This window comes from Echinops telfairi, unplaced genomic scaffold (genome assembly GCF_000313985.2).
Source record: "Echinops telfairi isolate 266 unplaced genomic scaffold, ASM31398v2 ScPeMD7_21;HRSCAF=78, whole genome shotgun sequence".
NCBI lineage: Eukaryota > Metazoa > Chordata > Mammalia > Afrosoricida > Tenrecidae > Echinops > Echinops telfairi.
Genome location: NW_022103918.1, coordinates 10,023,038 through 10,038,388, shown reverse-complemented (window position 1 = coordinate 10,038,388; position 15,351 = coordinate 10,023,038).

Genomic DNA, 15,351 nt, shown 5'->3' with positions numbered 1-15,351 from the left:
ATGTCTCTATAGATTTATCTATCCTGGGTTCCATGCACAGGAAAACCTACTAAAACCACAACAAAAATAATGACATAAACCAGAGAAAAACTTCAATAGAAAAGAAATCGGGAAATATTAAAAAGCTAGAACAAATTTAAAATGGGTCAAAAAGGAGATCTAATGAGAAGGCATTAGATGTTAACCCAAAAGGATCAGCACTGAACCACTTTCCATGACCCACTGCGTGACAGCAAGGCCATTCACATTCCCAGTCTGTGGTCAGAGGGAATTCACCAGAGGCTGAATCCATGTGTGTTTCTCCTCTCACCCCGACCTTTTTAAAAATGAAACCGCTTCAAAATAGTTCAAAAGGGAGATCAAATGATAAGATATCACATTTTAACCTAACTACATCCGTCATAATTGTGTTTACAATGCTCCTGCTCTGCGAGCAAGGCTGTTCATAGCCCTCTAAAAAGGCTGTATATGTTTTCATTGGTGTTTTTTCAGACCCCTTTTTTCCACGCCCGTCTGTCTTCTTTTGCAAGGTCTAGTGAAACCTCTTCAGCTAGGAACATAATATTTCCACTGACAGGCAGGTGGTATAGTATCTGGGCATGAGATTCTTGATCAGAAGTCACACCAGGATCTCAGAAACTTCTATCAGAGAACCACTGGTGCCTTTGTCAAAGACTGCCATTGAGTCAATGTCAATGCCCTACCCTACTGGACAGGGTAGAACTGCCTCTGTACTTTTCTGAGGCTGTAACTCTTTTCAAACCGCTGACCTTGTGGATGGCAGACCAATGCATAACCTCTAGCTCCAGCGCTGCGGGAAGGGGATCCATCACGTGATATAGAAAGGAAGAACATTAGAACAGGGCTGGGGGACGTTTTTTCCCACCGAGTCATTTTGATGCATAACATCATTCATTGGCTATACAAAATTATCTACCTAAAAATTAGTGTGCTGTATTTGGTCAAACATTGAATTAACTCACCCCTAATGTGATGGCGGGAACTGCTTCTCTTTTGTGGGGCCTGTGATGTGAACTGGTGTTGATGATATTCTTCTACCTGCTACTTGTCGCTGATAATTTCCTACCTACAATAGCTATCACAGCAAAACAGACTCTTCCATCACATATTTGCTATCTTCTTGGTCATCAATGCTGTATCTAGGATTCACTATCATTCACGCATGTTCCTGATGTCACCACTGTCCTTTACTATTTGGATTCATTTGTATTGGTCTCTGCAATAAAATGCAAGCAGCAGGCTTTTGGACAGAAGACTGCATCAACAGTTGGCCATTTCTCTTTTCCTCTTCTATGTTCTTCTGGTGGAAATTTGTTTATTGTGAGCCCCATTCTATCCTGAAGAAGAAACCTGAGAATGAACTTAGGGTACTCTTCCAAAGATGACTAACGTCAACTGAATGCTCCAACCCTGTTTTCATTCATGTGAATGTGGTTTTTATTTATCTTTGCCCATCCCCACTTATTCAACAGTATAAATCCTGTGTTGTGGGTGCACAGCGCGTGAGTCCGCTGCCTTCGTGGGTGAAACGTCAGGGAAGGTTCCATGGAGTCAGTGGCAGCTTGAACTGCAGTTGGAATCAGATGACTGTGTGTTTGCTTCGTCTCTACAATAGACAGGCAGCCAAATATCTCACGCTATGTTTCTGGAATTGTACAAAAGTTGAGCCTTCATTACAAGTGCTTAATAGCTGTTGCTAGAAACCGCTGTGTCTCAGTTTCACAGTTTACATTCATTAAGCGCAGGTCCTTACTGTTGGGTTGTCTTTTGCTTTCAGTTGGGGGGAGAAATCTTGTTGAATGTTAATATCTCTCTCACAGGGTTAAAAATTCAATCCGATTTTAATAGATCCTAAATTAACCCCAATTAGGGATCCTAATTGTCAAGGTTTTAATATCCTTAATTGCTGGGCTGAATGCTTATCACTTTTAGCAGTGAATAAACAGTGCTAAAATGAATGGAATAAAATGGTTGTGTTTAAATTAAAATTTTACATGAGATAAGCATAACTTCAAAAGCTTGAATCCTGTTTTACATTGTAAAAATAACCCAGAATATGGAAATTTTGTCTTCCAGAGACTGATTCAACATTAATTCATTCAACAATTACCTATTGAATGGTTTACTTAATATCAATTATTTCATGCCCCGTGCTAGGTGTAATCAAATGGAAAATACATAAGATGTGCTCTCACTTAAATCTGCTTTAGCTATAAAATATGAGCACCTGTAGTTTCTGTGTGTTCTCTTTGCTTTTATATATGTGCTGCTATTTTCAAATGTACTTGTCTGACAGATAAAATACTATTTAATATCTCACAGGATTATTAATATTTAAAATATATTACAAATAAAACACCTAGTATTACAAATAAAACACTAGTGTATCATAAGTAATTAACATTGAAGAAAATTTTATTTCTACTACTGATGCCATTACTATTTCTACTATTATTACTACTAGTAGTATTTCTATAACTAAGTTTCACTTATGTTGATTGAATTTATTGACCACTGGATCTAGGAAAATTAAAATCCAATGACAACGCTGATATCCAAGGCAATACCTAGCAGAGGCTAAGAACGCATATTTTAAAAAATAGTGAGTGCTACAAATTCTGGGACAGGATTGAACCGAGTTTTTGAATCCTTTGGGAAAGCTTGTGAAAAATTATCTTAGCCAAGCTAAAGTTTTCATATAGTGTATAGTTTTTATTAATTGGCTAAGAGTAAATTACCCATTGAATTAACATGATTGTATCTGTTGACTAAGCACACATGTCTTACTTAAGCTCAGTTGTAAATTTTGGGTTCCCATCACACTTACTCTTCCTTCAGTTGCAGTGTTGACTAAGTTTTTAAGTAAACTGAACGAAGTAGTGGTCAACCCCAAAGCGACGTGACTCCTTCATACCAGTAGCTCTGCTGAATCACTTTTCTTGGTCCTCATGAAATTATTGGTAGATCCCAAATCCTTTGTATGATTTTCAAATATAAACATTTTTTTTCTTTTCCTACGTATACTCTCAGGATGTGTGATGCTAAAGTGCTGTCTGACACTTTTTGTGTCATATCTGAAATTCTGCAAGGAAATTCTTAAAGTAAGTATTAATATTGTTTGTTCTTAACCCAAAAGAAGATAATAGGAATTATATCTTTTAACTTCAGGATATGTGATTAACATGTAGTTCAGTGATATAATGGATTTTTCACTTCCCCAATTCACCAGCCCGCAAACAGAAAAGTTTTTATTATTACATTCAGTCAGGGTTCTCGCAGGAAAGGAATAGCATATTCAAAATGTTATGAAGAAACTGTCTGTAGCAGTGAAAATAAGGTTAAGAAAGTCAATAAAACAAAGCATCTTGGGACTAGTAAGAGTGGGAAATCATTGCCACCCTTACATCTAAGCCTAGGGAATAATGGAAGAGAATAATGTTCCTAACACTTGGGGATGGGGGTGGGGGAGACAAGCAGAGTTATGAAAGAAAGGTGGACTGATGTGATTCAAGGCAAGAACAAACCATTCTCAGTGTGCTAGCCAGTGGTAATGCAAAAATGAACTAAAGTTAGGGGCCAATGGTTAAGCACTTGTCTATTGATTGAAAGGTTTGCGGTTTACATCTACTGGCTCCTCCTCAGGAGAAAAATGTGGCAGTCTGTTTCCATAAAAATTTACAGCCTTGGAAAACCTATGGAGCAGTTCTACTCTGTTTCTTATAAGGTCATTGGGAACCCTGGTGACACAGTGGGCTCCTAACCACAAGGGTCAGCACTTAGACACCATCACCCACTCTGTGGCAGAAAGATGCGGCTTTCTACTCCTGTAAATAGTTATAGCCTTGGAAACCCTTAGGGGCAGTTCTACCCTGTAGGGGTGCTATGAGTCACAATAGACTCAATGGCAGTGAGTTTGGGTGAGGGTTTGGTATAAGGTCCTTATGAGATGGAATTTCCTTGATGACAGTGCGTGTTTGCTCATCTTTTCTGACCCTCCAGTCTACTGTGGATGTCTGCCATTGGTTGAATCCACCTAGAATCCAGATGTCCAGGGAGCTGCCATCTGCATTTCTGTGGACAGAGGAGGGCAGAGCAACACAGGTAATATATTTTACAAAGAGAAACTCCAGCACATTATTAGGGCTAGAAAAACATCAAACTAGCATGTGTAAGTCAATATACAAAGAATATTATATCGAGTAGTCATAGATAAAATTATCATTTTGTGGTGTACTTCAGGTCCATTACTGAGTAAATATGTTTGGAGAAATATTTTAGGAATTGAACCTTGATTTTTGTTTGTGTATGCACTGCCTTATTAAAAATAAGTGTTTAAGTGTTTAAGACAATTGACAAAAATATATGTAACAATGAACAGTGAGTTGAAATTAAATAATATAAAAGGACATTAAGAATAAAAATGTTGGAAAAACTATAATTTATTCACAAGATGTAGACCCACTATATGGGTCATAAATGTAGCTTTAAGATTTCTTGCAACAAGTTCCAAACATATTTCTCTCATATAATATTTATAGAATTTCTATTAGGCTATTTAGGTATTAGAGATTGCTTTGCTTTGCTCTGTCTTATTTTGTGTGCCTGTTGTTGTCTCTGCAAGTCTGTCTAGATAAGATACGTGGGGTGGACAATCTGGAGGAGAGAAAGATGGGACCGGTGTTTGGAGGGGGCGGGGCATGATGGTGGGGGAGGCGGGGGATAGGAAGTGGGTGCTGACAAGCCCAGGGACAGGGGAATAACTAGTGATCCAGGATCAATGGCGGGCAGGGTGTGGGGGGCCTGGTGGGGCTTGATCAGGGACAGTGTAGCGGAGGGAAATTGCTGAGGCCTAAATGAAGGCTAAACATGACAGTGGAACAAGAGGAAAGTAAAAGGACGTGGAGGGAGGAACTGGGAGGCAAAGGGCATTTAAAGAGGTCTAAATTCAGGCATGTACATACGTAAATATGTATGTGATGATGGGGAAATAGATCTATGTGCATATATTTATAGGTTTAGTACTGAAGTGGTGGATGGACATTGGGCCTCTGCTCAGGTACTCCCTCAATGCAAGAACACTTGGTTCTATTACACTGGCGTTCCATGATGCTCCCAGCACCATCGCTGAGGACATCTCATGGGCAGGTGTGGTGGGGAAGGCCAATGGTGCCTGGAGGTCAAAGGATGTAGCATCTGGGGTGTTGAGGATGCACAGGCGGCCATCTAGCTGAGAGGCAGCGGAGCCTGCATGGAAGAGGCACGCCAGCCTCTGTGATCTCCGGGAGTCATGGGATCAGGTGTCAGGCATCAAAGAACAAAAATTCACATCGTTGTGAATGGTGGGGAGTAGACAACTAGAAGTCCCCTTACAGAGGGGTCGCGGGGAGGGGACAGGCCAGTCAGGGTGCAGTGTGTCACCGATGAGGCATGCAGCTTTCCTCTGGTTCTTTGGTGCTTCCTTCCCGTCCCCCACCCCATCCCCTCACCCCCGCCGTCATGATCCAAATTCTGCCTTCCAGGTCTGGCTGGACGAGAGCGTGTACACTGGTGCAGATGAGGGCTGGAGGATCAACAGAGAGTCCAGGACGGATCAACCCCTCAGGACCAGTGGTGAGAGTGGTGATACCAGGAGAATAGGGGAGGTGGGGGGAACCAATCACAATGATCTGCAGGGGAGGGCTGGGTGAAGGGGGATATCGGTCAGCGTGGGACGGGAAAATATAATAATGATTTGTAGATGGGAGGGGGCTCATGGGGGAGGGGGGCAAGGAGAGGAAGAGGATGGGGAGCTGATGCCAGGGGCTCAAGTGGAAGGAGGGTGTATTGAGAAAGTTGATGGCAATGGGTGGGCCGGTGTGCATGACACAGTGGATGGATGGATGGATTGTGGTGGGAGTTGTGGGAGCCCTCAGGGAACTGATTTCTAAAAAATTAAAATAAAAAAAGAGATACTGCAATGAATAAGAAATCAAGGTTATACAGAATTTATGTTTTTGTGGGTGATACAAGAAAAGAAAATGGACAAATTAATGCATTTTAGACTCAGATCAATGATACGTAAAAAGCAAAGTGGGGAGGCAGAAAATGGTTTATGAAAAGATCTGACTCATTTTACCAATTAGTATCATGATTCCTAAAGGAAAATATCACCACATTTACAAGCAATGAATATATAAAATTGTTTGTTGTTATTTGTTGCCATTGAGTTGACTATGACACATAGTGTGACCTTACATATAGAAAAACAAACACTGCCTCTCTTGGGTGATGCACACCCTGGTCGTGTTTGCACGTCCTGCTGTGGTCACAGGGTCAATCCTTCACATTGAAGGGCTTCCCCTTTTTCTGACCTCTATTTCACCACGCATGCTGTCCTTTCCAGGGATATGCCCAAAGTGTATGAGATAAAGAGCTGTCATCCTGGTTTTTAATAGAGTATTCTGGTTACACTTTCTTCAAGACACATTTATTTTTTCTTCTGAGAGTCCATGTCATTTTCAATATTCTTTTCTAACACCATAATTCAAATGCATCAGCTAACCTGTGGTCTTCCTTTATCATTGTCCAGCTTTTACCTGCATCTGAGTTAAATGAAAATGCCATGACTTGCTTTGGGTCAGGCACAGCTGAGTTCTCAAAATGACATCTTTGCTTTTTAAAAATGTAAAGAGGTCTTGTGCAGAAGATTTATCCAATACAATATGTTCTTTAATATCTTGACTATTACTTCCATGAGCACCAGTTATGGATCCAAGTAAAATGAAATCCTTAATGATTTCATTTAGTCTGTTCACCATTTATAATGATATTGTCTATTGACCCAATTGTGAGATGTTTGTTTTCCTTACATTGAAGTACAAAATCCATACTGAAGACTGTAGTTTTTAAATCTTCATCAGTGAGTAAAGTGAAGCCTCTTTACTTTCAGCAAGCGAGGTTGTTCCATCTGTAAATAGCAAGTTGTTAAGGAGGCTCTCGTCATGCCTGATGCCTCCTGAAGCCACATTCATCATATTGTCCAGCTCCTCGGATGATTTGTTCTTCATACAGATGGAATGGATTTGGTGACAGAACGCAATCCTGATACACACGCTTCTTGATTTAAAGTCAGAAATAAAACCTTGCTGTGTTTGAACAACTGTCTTTTGGTCTGTGTACAGGTTCTACATGAGAACAAGTAAGTGCTCTGTTTTTCCCATTCTTCTCGATGTTATCGACAATTTGTTATGCCCCACACAGCCAAAAATCTTCCTGTAAGCAGTAGAGCACAAGTGAACATCTTTCCGGTATACTCCATTTTGAGGCGAGATCTAGCTTGACAGTAGCGATATCCCTCATTCCACACTCTCTTGAATTTGGCTTGAATTTCTAGCAGTTCCTTCTTATTGTACTGCTGCAAATGTTTTTGAATTGTCTTTAGCAAAATTTTACTTGTAGGTGATTGTTGTTACATAATCTCATGTCAACTTGAAGATGTATATAAAAGTATAGGTGCGGAGTTTAGCCTATCAATCAGGTCACAGCCTGATGGTAACTCCTTGTCGGCGTGGCCTTCTCTTAAGGAGGTTCCTGGGACCTTCCCTCCCCTTCTCTCTCTATTTTCACCTTCCCGATGACTGACCCTGATTGCTACCAGAACCCTAACACTGCCATTGGATCCAGACGATTCTGCACCCACCAATCTGTGCTATTCCTGCATTCTGCATCATTGTTTGTGACTGCGTGAGTCTGAAGAGGGACGTGTTGACTTGCATTGGACTGGACTGGGATTTTTTCATATGTATATATATATATAAAATTATCACCATCTTTCTTACACATATGTGAGTGTCTCTTGATTTGTTTTAGTCAACCCAGGCTAACACAGTGATATTCGGTTTATTGTTAAATAATTTTTCCATTCTACTGGGTCACTATTTGTTGGAATGGGCACAGCTGTGAATCTCTTCATGTTGATTGGCCAAGAAGCTCTCTGGCAAGTTTCCTGTCACAGACCAAGGAATGCTTCCAGGGCTTCTTCAGCTTTTGAAACATTTTAATTAGCATTTCGATCTTCAGTGCAGCTTGGACTTCTTCCTTATAGAACATTAATCCTTGATCATATGTTGCCTCCTGAAACTGTTGAATGCTGACCAACTCTTTTTGATCCGTGACTGTTTATTCCCTTTGTCTTCTTCTGATGCTTCCTGCAGCTTTCAAGAGACTCCTTCAATATTGTAACTGAAGGCTTGAATTTATTCTTTAGTTATTTCAGCTTGAAATACACTGAGCATGCTTTTCTCAATTAGTTTAAATGGCAGCTAGATTTTATATCAACTTGAATATGTATGAAAGTGTAGGGGTAGAATCCAACCTATCAGGGCATAGCCTAATGAAGACCTCCATAGGGTTTGGCCTTCTTATAAGGAAGAAACAGAGAACTTACCTCTCTTCTCTGCCTCGTCACCTTCCTGTTTGTTAGGTGCTCTGCCTGCCTCTCCACATGGGGCCACCCAACCCCAAGAGCTGTTGTTGTCCTCCCACGTCCCTATGGACTTCAGAGTCATGGAACTCTGCACCCACTGGCCTTTGACCTCTCTGCTTCCCAAGTTGCCTTTCAGTGTCATCGGCCTGCAGTTCTGTGAGTCGGAAGAGGCCCCTAGCTAGCATCAGACCTGTGGTTGAGTTGGATTGGGCTGGGGTTACCTCCTGATGCAAGGTTGCTTCTTGATATAGTTTTTCTTGCACATAGGTGAGTGCCACTGGTGTGTTTCTCTAACAGCCTGGTCTAAACAGAGTTTTCTAATTCCAGGACTTAGCAAATTTCATATAATGCTTTATTTTCTCTTTTCCAGTTGCCTTTTCAAAGTTTCTGATCTGCCCTTTTACTTCATCCTTTCTTCCATTAGCTTTAACTATTCTACATTTCAGAATAGGTTTCAAAGTACTTTCTATCATCCACTTTTGATTCTTAATGACCTTTTATTATTATTATTAAAAGATCATCTTATTGGGGACTCTTACAACAATCCATACATTAATTGTATCAAGGATATTTGTACATATGTTGTCATCATTATTTTCTAAACATTTACTTTCTATTAAGTACTTGGTGTCAGCTCCACCTCCCCCCACTATCTGTGTGACCCCTTGATAAATTATAAATTATTATTATTTTCATATCTTACAGAGACCGCTGTCTCCCTTCCTCCATGGTTTTTATTGTTCATCCCCCTGGGTGAGGGGGTGGTGTTATGTGTTGATTATTTCAATTGGTTCCCTCTTCCTACCCCCCTCTCCTCACATTCCCCCTACCCTCTTGGTATTGGTACTCCCATTCCTGTTCCTGGATTATGTGTGCCCTGAACTCTTATCCCTTACCTGTACCTGTGCACATGATCTGATTTAGCCAGCAATGAAAAGCAGGACTGGGGTCATGATAGTGGGGGGTGGGAATGGAGTGAGAAAACTTCAAGGAAGCAGAATATTGTGCATTTCGTAGGTGCTATGCTGCACCCTTATTAACTCATCCCTTCCTTGGGACCCTTCTGTGAAGGGATGTCCCATTGTCTGAAGGTGGGTTTTGGGTCTCTTCTCCAACCTTCCATGTTCTCAACAATATGTTTTTTCTTTGTTTGTTTGTTTGTTGTTTGTTTTGTATCTTCTGATGCCTGTTACCCAATCCTGTCAACATCTCATGATCGCATAGACTAATGTGCTTCTACCATGTGGACTTGTTGCTTCTCAGCTACATGGCAGCTTATTTAACTTCAAGCCTTTAAGACCCCAGATGCTATATCTTTTGATAGCCGGGCACCATCAGTTTTCTTCACCACATTTGCTTATGCACCTGCTTTGTCTTCAGTGATTGTGCTGGGATGGTGAGCATCACAGACTGCCAGGTTATTAAAACAAAGTGTTCTTGCATTGAGGGAGGGCATTAACAAAGATCCGAAGTCCATCCACTACCTCAGTTTATTGCCATATAAATATTGTACATATAAATATATGTACATAGGCCAATACCTCTATTTTTTTTAATTTATTTTTTTTTCAATACCTCTATTTTTATGAATAATATATTTACATTTGTACACACCTATGCTTATACTTCTATCCATAGCTTTGCTTCCTAGATATTTTCTGTTTCTTTTTTACCTTCTTTCTGCTCCACCATCACACTCGCCCTTCTTCTGCCTCTTAGTAATTCCTCTCAACTAGATTGCTGTTGTTCCAACACCCAACTCCTACTCGTTGATTTAATTCCCTAGTTATTCCCCTGTCTATGGCATTGTTTGTTCACTGCTCACTTCTTCTGCCTCCTTCCCCCTCAAAGTTCCTCTGGAACTTTGGGTCCCATTGATTTCCCCTTGGGCTTGCTTCCCATGCCTATCTTATATAAGTAGGCAAACCAACAATGACAAAGAAAAATATCGCCAAAACAGTGCGCGCGCACACACACACATACACACACACACACACAAAAGATTGAATAAAAAGAGAAAACAAACCAAAGATAATAATAACTAGCAAAAGAGACACAAAGTAACAAACAAATAAAAAAGCATACATAATTCTAGGTCTGTCCACTGGTTCTGGGACAATTCCAGGAGCTGTCTCTCCTAGCCTGAAGTCTATTTTGGGGGCTCCACAGGGGCTTTGTGGCTTTGTTTTGCTCTCATTGCTGATCTGTTATATTTTCCCTTCTTGATTTGCACCGCTGTGGGGTGTTCAGACCACAATTACTCACTGCCATATGTCCCCCATATTGTCCTCTGTTGCAATATGCTCCAGTGAGGCGATGTGGTAGTCACCTAATCTAGTGACAATTTAAGGATTAAAAGTGTAGGGGTGGAGTCAAGGCTGTCAATCTGGAGATAGCCAATGAGACTTCTGTGTGGGCCTGGCCTTCTCCTGAGAATTCTGGAAAATCTAGTACTTCCTCCTTGGAGGTGGAAGACACCACTTCTCTCTCTCTGCGGACTTCCCTGGGAGACATTGCAGCTGACAAGACTTCTGAAGCTGGAGAAGCCACATAGAGACCCCTGCCAGCACTGAGATGCTTACAATGCCACTGGATCCAAAGACTTTCTACCCACTGGCTTGTGATCGTCCTGCATTTGTCCTCATTGCATATCTTTTGTGAGTCTGAAGAGGACTTTATATATTAGTATTGGACATATGGGCTAATATCAGACTTGTGGCCTTGGACTGGACTGGATTGGGATTTTTTTTAATGCACAATTCATCTTGTATATAAACCTCTCCCTTATATGCATATGTGTGTTTATGAATTTGTTTCTCTAGTCTACCCAGACTAACACAGGGGACATAATGTCTTGAGCATTGTAGGCCTTACAGTCCTCTCTGTGCCTTAGCAGCTCTGTGCAGGGACGTTGTCCTCTGCTTGGTGTGCCAATATGGGGTCTAAACAGTCCCTCTCTCTTTTTTCCTTTTTGGGTGGTTTCTGTGTGGGTGGCATGCCAGAACCTCTCCCTTATCTGTAGGTTTGGTGTTGTCCTTTGCAGCACATACTTCTAGGGAAGGGGTCAGTTTAGCTCTGATTGGGGTCGGCCCTGTTACCCACTCATGCCATGCGTTGCTCCACATGGTTATGTTGCCCTCAAGGTTTGGTGCTCAAGGTTTGGGGTCTGCATGCACACTCCCAATTCTGTGGAGACATACGGCAACTAATACTCTCCCTCTGGATTGGTTAGTGCCCTGCTCCCCCCATGCCATAATTTCCACCAGCACCCCTTCCCCACTGTCCCCTTCTTTGTGTTGGAATAACATACTTCCTTGGGTTTGGTCTGACCCCCATTCAACTGCCTGTACCTCAACCCAAATAGTGTGAGATAAGTGGCTTTTCTTCTATACCTGCTGTGCTGATTATACTGACCTCAGGGGACTCATATTGTACTTCTTTTGTGATTGGCTAACTTTCCCTTAGCATAATTTCCTTCAACTCTTCCCATCAAACTACATGTTTTATGTGATCGTCAGTGCTTTTCAGTGATGTGTAATACTTCATTGTGTATATGTGCTAGAGTTTACTAATCCACTCACCTACTGATGGAAATTTAAGTTGTTTCCAAATCTTTGCGATTGTGAATTGTGCAGCAATAAACATACGAGTGCAGATGACTATTCGTGGTTTATATCTTACCTCTTCTGGGTATATGCCCAGTGGAGGAATAGCTGGGTCATAACTTAGCTCAATTTAAATTTGCTTTAAATATTGCCAGATCACTTTCTACAGAGGCTCTATGTGTCTATATAACCACCAGCAGTAGAGGAGAGTTCCTATCGCCAACATTTGTTGCTCTCTGATTTTCTGATATGGGTCATTCCCCAAGGATGTTAGATGGTATATCTTGGTTGTTTTAATATGCATTCCTCTAATAGCTATAATCAGGAACATTTTTGCATATGTTTATTGGCCATTCAGGTCAATGGCCTAGTGAAACTTCTGTTCAGGTCTTTTGCCCACCTCCTCAGGGGATTAACTGTTTTCCTCTTTTTGCAGGCTAGGAGGGTATTATAGATTTTCATAAGACCTTTGTCTGTTGTTTCATTTCTAAAAATCCTCTCCCAGTCTGTGGGTTCTCTTGCTACTCTCGTGGTGAAGTCTTTCGATGCACACAGGTGTTTTATCCTTAGTATATCCCCCTTGTAAATTTCAGGTTCACCTGTGTGCGTACCTTTTCCTGTTGCAGTTAGACTATGTATTCCCTGAGTCAAATTTCTTGAGTTTCTCCAAATTCCTTCATTGATAGTCCTGATAGTTTTGGGTTTTACTTCTAGATCTATGATCCACTTTGAGTGTGTCCTTGTGCGTGGAGTGAGGTGAATATCTTGTTTCATTTTCTACAGGTGGATATCCATTTATTTTCAGTACCACTTGTTAAGGAGGGCATCCACCTACCACTTGACGTTTTTTACGTCCTTGTTGAAGGTCAGTTGTCTCTGTGCTGATGATTTTATTTCTGAGTTTTCTGTTCTTTTCCATTGGTCTGAATATCTGTCATTATACCAGTACAACACTGTTTTGAACACTGTGGCTGTGTAGTAGGCGTTAAAGTTGGGCAAAGGAGCCCTCTGACTTTGTCGTTCTTCTTAATTCTGTTAATTCTGGGCTTCTTCTCTTTCCGTATGAAATTGGAGGTCAATTTTTCCAATTCTTTGAAGAAGGTTGTTGGTATTTGAATTGGGATAGTGTTAAACTTATAAAGTGCCTTGAGTATTATTGACTTCTTTACTATATTGAGTCTTCCAATCCATGAGCATGGGATATTCTTCTACTTGTGGAGGTTTCTTTTGGTTTCCTGTAGGAGAGTCCTGTAATTTTCATTGTATAAGTCTTTTGTTTTTTGGTTAAATATATCCCTAGACATTTCAATATTTGTTCTTGGGTATTGTGAAGGGTACTGCCTTCTTGATCTCCTTTTCCATGGTCTTGTCCAATGTATATAGCAAAACAATTGCCTTCTCTTTGTTGATCTTGTATCGTGCCACTCTTCCATATTCCTGTTTCTCCGTCAGTGCTCCTGATGTGTAGCTTTTGGGATTTTCAAAGTATGCAAGCATGGTTTCACCTCCTCCTCTCCCTGTTGGAAACTTTTAATGTCTTTCTGCTCTCTTATGCTGTTAGCTAGGACCTCCAGTACGATGTTGAATAGAAGTGCAGTTTCGTGTAGTTTCAGCTGAGGAAGAGATGTAGGGCTGTGCCTTATCCAGATTCTAACAAACATATGGAAAGAGGATGCAGATGAACCAAAGATGCCACACAGCTGTCATCCACTGCTTTGGGAGAAAGTTGGCATGCTCCCCTGCCCCCTTGTTGTGTTTGGGATGCTTTGACCCAGCTAGAAGCAATTAGCGGCCACAAGTCAGGGCTGGCAGGAATTAGATAGTAGGTACCTTAGAATATCATCACCTCACCGACAAGGCAAAGGGCAATGCTGAGGGGTCAAGATCACCCTTGGTTGACACATCACAGGGGTAGGCTTGGTGAACTCATTCAGTCAGCTTCCAGTTAGCATAGGAAGTCGTGGCACACAACTCGTGTGTGTGGAGAAGTGCTTTTGATTTGTGTCTCCTGGGTGTACTGAGTCCTATCAGAAGGTGTCAAAATGTGCTTGGGATATTAAAAAAAAAGATCACTGAAACATTCTCTATAGCACAATATGCTGATTCTGTAGCCAAAACAGAGCCCCCACCAACCTGTCTGCCCCTACCGCTTCCTTTTGAATACCATGGAGATTGGTTTTTCTAATGAGAATGAGAACACAAAGTACCTAAACAAGGGACATCCTTGTCTGGTCCGCTTTTTCAATGGGATTGTTTTTGTCCTTTCTCCATTGACTACCATTTTGGCTGTTGGCTTTTCATAGATAGCTTGTATTAACTTGAAGACTTTTCATTCCATTCCGGTCTTCTTGAGTGTCTTAATTAGGAACAGATGTTGGATGCTGTCAAATGCTTTTTCTGTATCTATTGATATTATCATGTGATTCTTATACTTTTTCTTATAGATGTGGTACATAATATTGATAGATTTTCAAATGTTAAACCATCCCTGCATCCCTGGAATGAATCCAACCTGATCATGCTGGATGATATGTTTTATATACTTTTGTATTCTATTGGCCAATATGTTGTGAAGAATTTTTGCGTCTATGTTCATTTGAGATATTGGTCTGCAGTTTCCATTTCTGTGGGATCCTTGCCCTGTTTGGATATCAAAGTTATACTGGCTTTGTAGAATGAGTTTGGGAGTTCGTCATCTTTTTCTATGCTCTAGAATACTTTGTGGAGGATTGGTGTCAGTTCTTCCCTGAATGCTTGGTAGAATTCTCCTGTGAGGCCGTCTGGTCTGGGAGCATCTTTTACTGGTAGTTTCTTGAAAGCAGTTTCTATTTCTTCTTTTGTGTCTGGGCTGTTGAGGTTCTTGACCTCTGTCTGGGATAATCTAGGGAGGGATTTTTTCCCCCAAGTATTTGTCCATGTCTTCCTCATTGTTAAATTCACTGGAGTACAGAGTTTCATAGTACTTTGTGATTATCTTTTTAATTCCATCTGGGTCGATTGTGACTTCCCCCGTTTCATCTCTCATCCTAGCTATTGATGTTTGCTCCTTCCTTTCCTTGGTTAGGCTTGCCAGCATTCTGTCAATTCTGTTGATTCATTCAAAGAACCAGACATGGGCTACATTGATTTTTTGCATTATGCTCTTGTCTTTCCACTCATTTAACTCTGCCCTGATTTTTATTATTTCTCTTATTTTGCTACTGGAGGGTTTGTTTTGTTGACTCTGTTTTAGTTGCTGGAGATTTTGTGATAATATATCAG